Source organism: Erinaceus europaeus, chromosome 10 (genome assembly GCF_950295315.1).
Source record: "Erinaceus europaeus chromosome 10, mEriEur2.1, whole genome shotgun sequence".
In the NCBI taxonomy this organism is placed as follows: domain Eukaryota; kingdom Metazoa; phylum Chordata; class Mammalia; order Eulipotyphla; family Erinaceidae; genus Erinaceus; species Erinaceus europaeus.
In genome coordinates, this window is record NC_080171.1 from 22,941,893 (window position 1) to 22,947,105 (window position 5,213).

The 5,213-nt window shown below is 35.9% G+C and overlaps 1 pseudogene; it reads left to right on the top strand.

The window, feature by feature from the left end:
• The first annotated feature begins 4,695 nt into the window (after positions 1-4,695).
• On the top strand, positions 4,696-4,795 carry LOC132541038 (U6 spliceosomal RNA; annotated as a pseudogene).
• The last annotated feature ends 418 nt before the right edge of the window (positions 4,796-5,213 follow it).

Consider the following 5,213-nt stretch of genomic DNA (forward strand, 5'->3'; position numbering starts at 1 on the left):
ATGAGGTATAGATCTCCTAAATTTCCTTGTTAGTTCTCTGTCCCCAGGCACAGGGCCTCCCTACTGCTGCTCCAGAATCTGAAGGCAGTAGAAATGGAGACTCACAGTTGCATTTAGTGAGTCTCAGGGGAGTCCTATCCTCCCTTCAGCCGTTCCCTTGTTGGTGAAACAGACTGGAGGTGGTATCTCAACTGGTAAACTGCCGGACTATTATCAGCCACTTAATCTCTCCCTGGGTTCCTCTCTGTTCATGAGCCACATGTGTTTGCACTGTTTTCTATTTCATTATTTATTCATTCCATCCCTTATCTGTCTTCCTATTATAATTCTGAGTAGGATTGTCATTTACCATGGAGCTGGAGTATGAACACATATGTAAATCTTTCACCTTTGGAGAGTGTCAAGCTTTGTCTCATGAGATAAACACCAATAGGGAGGGAAAGCTTGGCATTTAGTACATTTCACTTTAGAGATATCATGGGCCTCTTGTCAAGCTGCATTTCTGGATAGTTCTCTTAAATGTTTAGTAATGATCTTTGTCAAGTTTTGAGTTCACTAGATTCAAGCCTTCCTCTTGCCCTAGTTCTACCTCTCACAGCCCTGTCACTTGGGCAAATTCATTAATTTTTCTAGGCTAATAACATTTTAAAGATATTATCTATCTTGATTACTGTTTAGATACTTCAGGCTCTCTGTCCATGCTAGCTCATTTTATGTTTAAGAAAAATAAGGCTAAGTGTTGTTCATAAAAAGGCATTAGAGTTTTATTATACCATACTATCTGTGGTCCGAATCACTAATCCTGCTTGTGATTATTGCCAATAAGAGGTACAGAGAAATTATTCAAAAAGCTAAAATAGTTATTTTTGAAGCTATTCTATTACTTATAATTGGTATATAAATAATAGCCCCATACAATGAATTACCTAATTTAGTTATTCTGGTGCATATTCTCTAGCTGTTTATCTTAGAGGGTACACCAGGAATAGCACACATTAAAGCTTAGAATTTTCTGGGTACTTTATGGGTATCTTCCTTTTGTTCAGAAAAATATGTGACTTAACCTGCCCTAAAAATTCCCCAGGTATAATTACTCCCACACTACAATATGTAGTAGGTCTTAGTCTTTATTGCCCATTTGTGTAGGCACTGAAGCCAATTAAAAAATATTTTCTGAGCAGAATTCTTGTCCCCTGGCAAGATTGCTTCTAAGCAGAGAAAGCATAGATATATTCACATTAGGTGTCATACTTTCTCCCCAAAGTCAGGAAGCCTTGCCCTAACTTACAGATACATATATACAAAATTAAACAGTCATACTTGGGCATTTACTATTGACCATAAGCTCAGAACTATGGCATTATTCTGGAAAATCTGATTAAAATAGACAAAATCCAGGGACCAGTTTTCAAAACAGTGTTTCTCAGATTCTAAAATATACAAGCCATGTGTGTGTTGCCGACCTAGCAAAACTACACTTGTTTGCAGTCTGTCTGTCCCTACTGTAAGGAAGTATGATTCTACCAGCATATACAGAAAGCACTTAAGTTGTAGCCATTGGAAATATGGCCTGTATCTTATACAATATGTTACTTAAAAATTCATTACATCACAGTAGTTATCTTGGAGATCATTTATATAAATACTGCTTATTGCTTCTCAGTCAGTTTTTATCAACTTCTTTGTCTGTGCCCAGGTTACCAAGTTTAAAAAGAATGTTCATTCTTAAGGGCTGAGTAGTAGTGTGCCTGGTAGAGCTTATACATTCCAACCATGTGAACATAGGTTCAAGTCCCCATCCCCAGCTTCAGGGGAAGCTGCTCAAGTAGTACTGTTATAGGTATTTCTCCTTCTCTCTGCCTGCCCCTTCTTTTCTTTCCCTCGTCTCTTTCTGTCTTTCACTGAGAAAGAGAGAGAGAGAGAGAGAGAGAGAAGGGAATGGGGAGAGAGAGAGAGAGAGAGTGAGAGGGAACAGACTACCAGGAATAGTGAATCTGTGCAGATATTGAATAATAATAATAGTAATAATAATAATAATAATAATAATAATGTAGATACTTAAATCTCAAGTTCTCCTGTAGGTTCCAGTGAGTGTGATGATCCAATTCTAATGTTTAATGTGACATTAATGAAAATGGGGCTAAAAGGGGTGGGAGGGAAGGATTCCAGGAAAAAACTTGCTTTAATGGAAGCACAGAGAGAACAACTTTCCCTTGTTCCACACTTCCTTTCCAACTTTCTACTGTTGATATTTCAAGTACTGACAAACTTCTTGCTACCAAAATAAGGCAAATCAGAGGATAAAAGACAGCATGCTGAGGATGAGAGAGCAAAGTATGAAAAGAACTTGGAATATTAAGTGGGGTGATCAAGTATCTTCCTTTCAAAATTACTTGTAATCCATTTTTTGTTATTTATTTCCTATAATACTTGTAAAAGCCACTACCCTCCCCCCCATAAAATGGTGCAAGGAAACAAAAATAGCAAAAAGAGCCTCTCCCTTGTAAAAAAGGTTGTATCCATGTTGGCTTTCTGTAGCATAGGTATAATGAACTTATGCTTCACACATAAAAGTTAACAATTCACACATAAAATGTATAAAGAGCTCTTAAAATTTAGTGACCAAAAAGCAAGTTCCCACTATAAAATTAAGGAGAAGACATGAACAAACTCTTCACCAAAGAAGATATGCAAATGGACAAAAGATATATGAAAAAATGCTCAAAGTGATTGATTATCAGAGAAATGAAAATCAAGACAGTAATACTATCTCATACCTGAGAAAGTCATTCATTAAAAAGAACAGAAACAATAAGTGCTGATGAAATGTTAAAGAAAAAGGAACCCCTATAAACTGTTAGTGGAGCTATGAATTAGTTTACTGCTGGTTGAAAATAGTCTGGTAAGTCCTCAGAAAATTAGAAATAGGCTTATATCTTCCAGCAATTTTTCACTCAGAGCTGTATCTAATGAACACATATATACTTATCTGAAGATATTTGTGTGTAACTATGTTCATAGCAGCACTGTCTGTAATAGCCCATATTTAGAAACAAACTAAATGTCCAATGACAGATGATTGCTTAAGAAAGTTGTGAAATATATACACAATGGTATCTTTTCTTTCATGGTATCATCTTTAATGAAATGTGTAAGAATCATGTTAATTTGTATTTGACATTTTTTTTGCAGGGGGCTATAACTGAGTCAAAAGTACAGTGTCAGCATACATAAAAGTCTAGTTATCTGTCCTTATTTCTTCCCTGGCAATTTCTACTTCTTTTCTATATTGGCCCTAGATGGGTGCCAAAGTTTCTAGTTTCAATAAAAAGAGTGCTGGCTCAAAGAGAAGATGGATTGGCATTATTTTCTGTCTCATCTTTGAATTCATATAATTGTTGTTGTCTTATTTATGTATTGCCTCCAAGGTTATTGCTGGGACTCGGTATGAATCCACTGCTCCTGGCAGCCATTGTTTCTATTTTATTGGTTAGAACAGAGATAAATTGAGAAGGAGGGGGAGATAGGGAGACACAGAGAGAGAGAGAGAGTGAGAGAGACCTATAGACCTGCTTCACCACTAGTGAAGTGTCCCACTGCAGGTGTGGAGCAGGATGGGGTGGGGGGGAGGGTTGAACCTGGATCATTGAATGGGCCTTTGCTCTTACTAGGTGCACTTAAAGGGTATACCACTGCCTGGTCTTTTGTCTTATTTATTTTAAAAGGGTCTGCATTCAACCACAGGATAATTTTGTTTGGTTTTCATTATATTTATATGTATTTTATTTCTCCATAAAAGGCATATATACATAAAAGGTGTTGTTTTGATTTCTGAAAGTTCTAGAAAAGTTATTTAATCTCCCCAAGCCTTGGTTTACATACTCATTGTAAAATGGTGTTACAAATACAAAAATATCTTCACTTTTTTTCAACTCAAAATGTTTATAAATTCATTACTAGTTGTATTTTATTAGTATCATTATTATTGTATTCTGAGTGAAAATTTGAATATATTTTTACAGGCCATCATTTTTCTATAGACTATAGAAACAAGATTTGTCTATATGCTGTTATCAACATTGCTTTATTTATGAAGCATTATGTTGGTGGACAAAATATCTCTCTAATCACAAAATTTTCATGAAAATTAAGTCAGTATTCCAACAAATTGAATCCTCTAAGATATTTTATACCCATAGAGAAATGTAAAAGCCTCAATTTAGTTATTATATACCCCTGAATATCATCTTACAGGAGGGACATTAATTTCAAGATAAATTTCAATAAATTATGCTTTTAAGAATTGTCTACTTTTGACTTTTGTAATGCCCATTATTCCATAAAAAAAACATGTAAACTATGATAGCAAATGTGAGCATTAGAAAGAAAGCAAAACGAATTCCATGTTATGACTCGTTCAACTAAAGGAAGTGAGTAAATGACATTGTGAGTATTGATGTTCTTTGGCAAACACTAGAGTACAATCTCAGGTTTAGATGATAAATAATGGAAGTGGTTTCTTTTGAGGTTATTGAACAATATATGTACAAATCACTGGCCTCTTTAGACTTTGCAGGGCAATGTTAACATCTTTGATTTGAAATTTGGGACTCTTTGTTTATCATTGCAGTTCTAGCAACTGTCACAGCCACCTTAGACATTTAGGAAATGTTTGTCAAATTAAAAAATGAATGAGTGCTCACTTCAGCAGCACATATACTAAAATTGGAACGATATATTAGCATGGCCCCTGCACAAGGATGACACGCAAATTTGTGAAGTGTTCCATTTTTTTTTTTTCTCTATAAAACCCGTATTTCTTCCAGTCCTGGAACCTCTGTGGCATGACTCATTTTTTCTTCACGTCTCTCTGGATTCATACCACCTGATATTGTACTACTGATCTCAACCAAATCAAGGCAACCAGTACCACCTGGACATGTTTGACTTCAGACAGTGTCCAGACATGCCAGACCTGGAATATCTATCCTTCAGCTCCATTCTGGTGAGACTGTTCCTAGCTCATAGGACTCCCTAATGCATTTAATGTAGCATACTTCCTTAAGTTTGCCACACCTGCACTTAACCCGCTGCGCTACCATCCAACTCCCATGTACCATACTTTCTAACAAAGCCACAGAACTTAGATATAAACAAACCAGGACCCATGAGATACACATATCCATAAGTTAGGAGGGGAAATATATACCTTA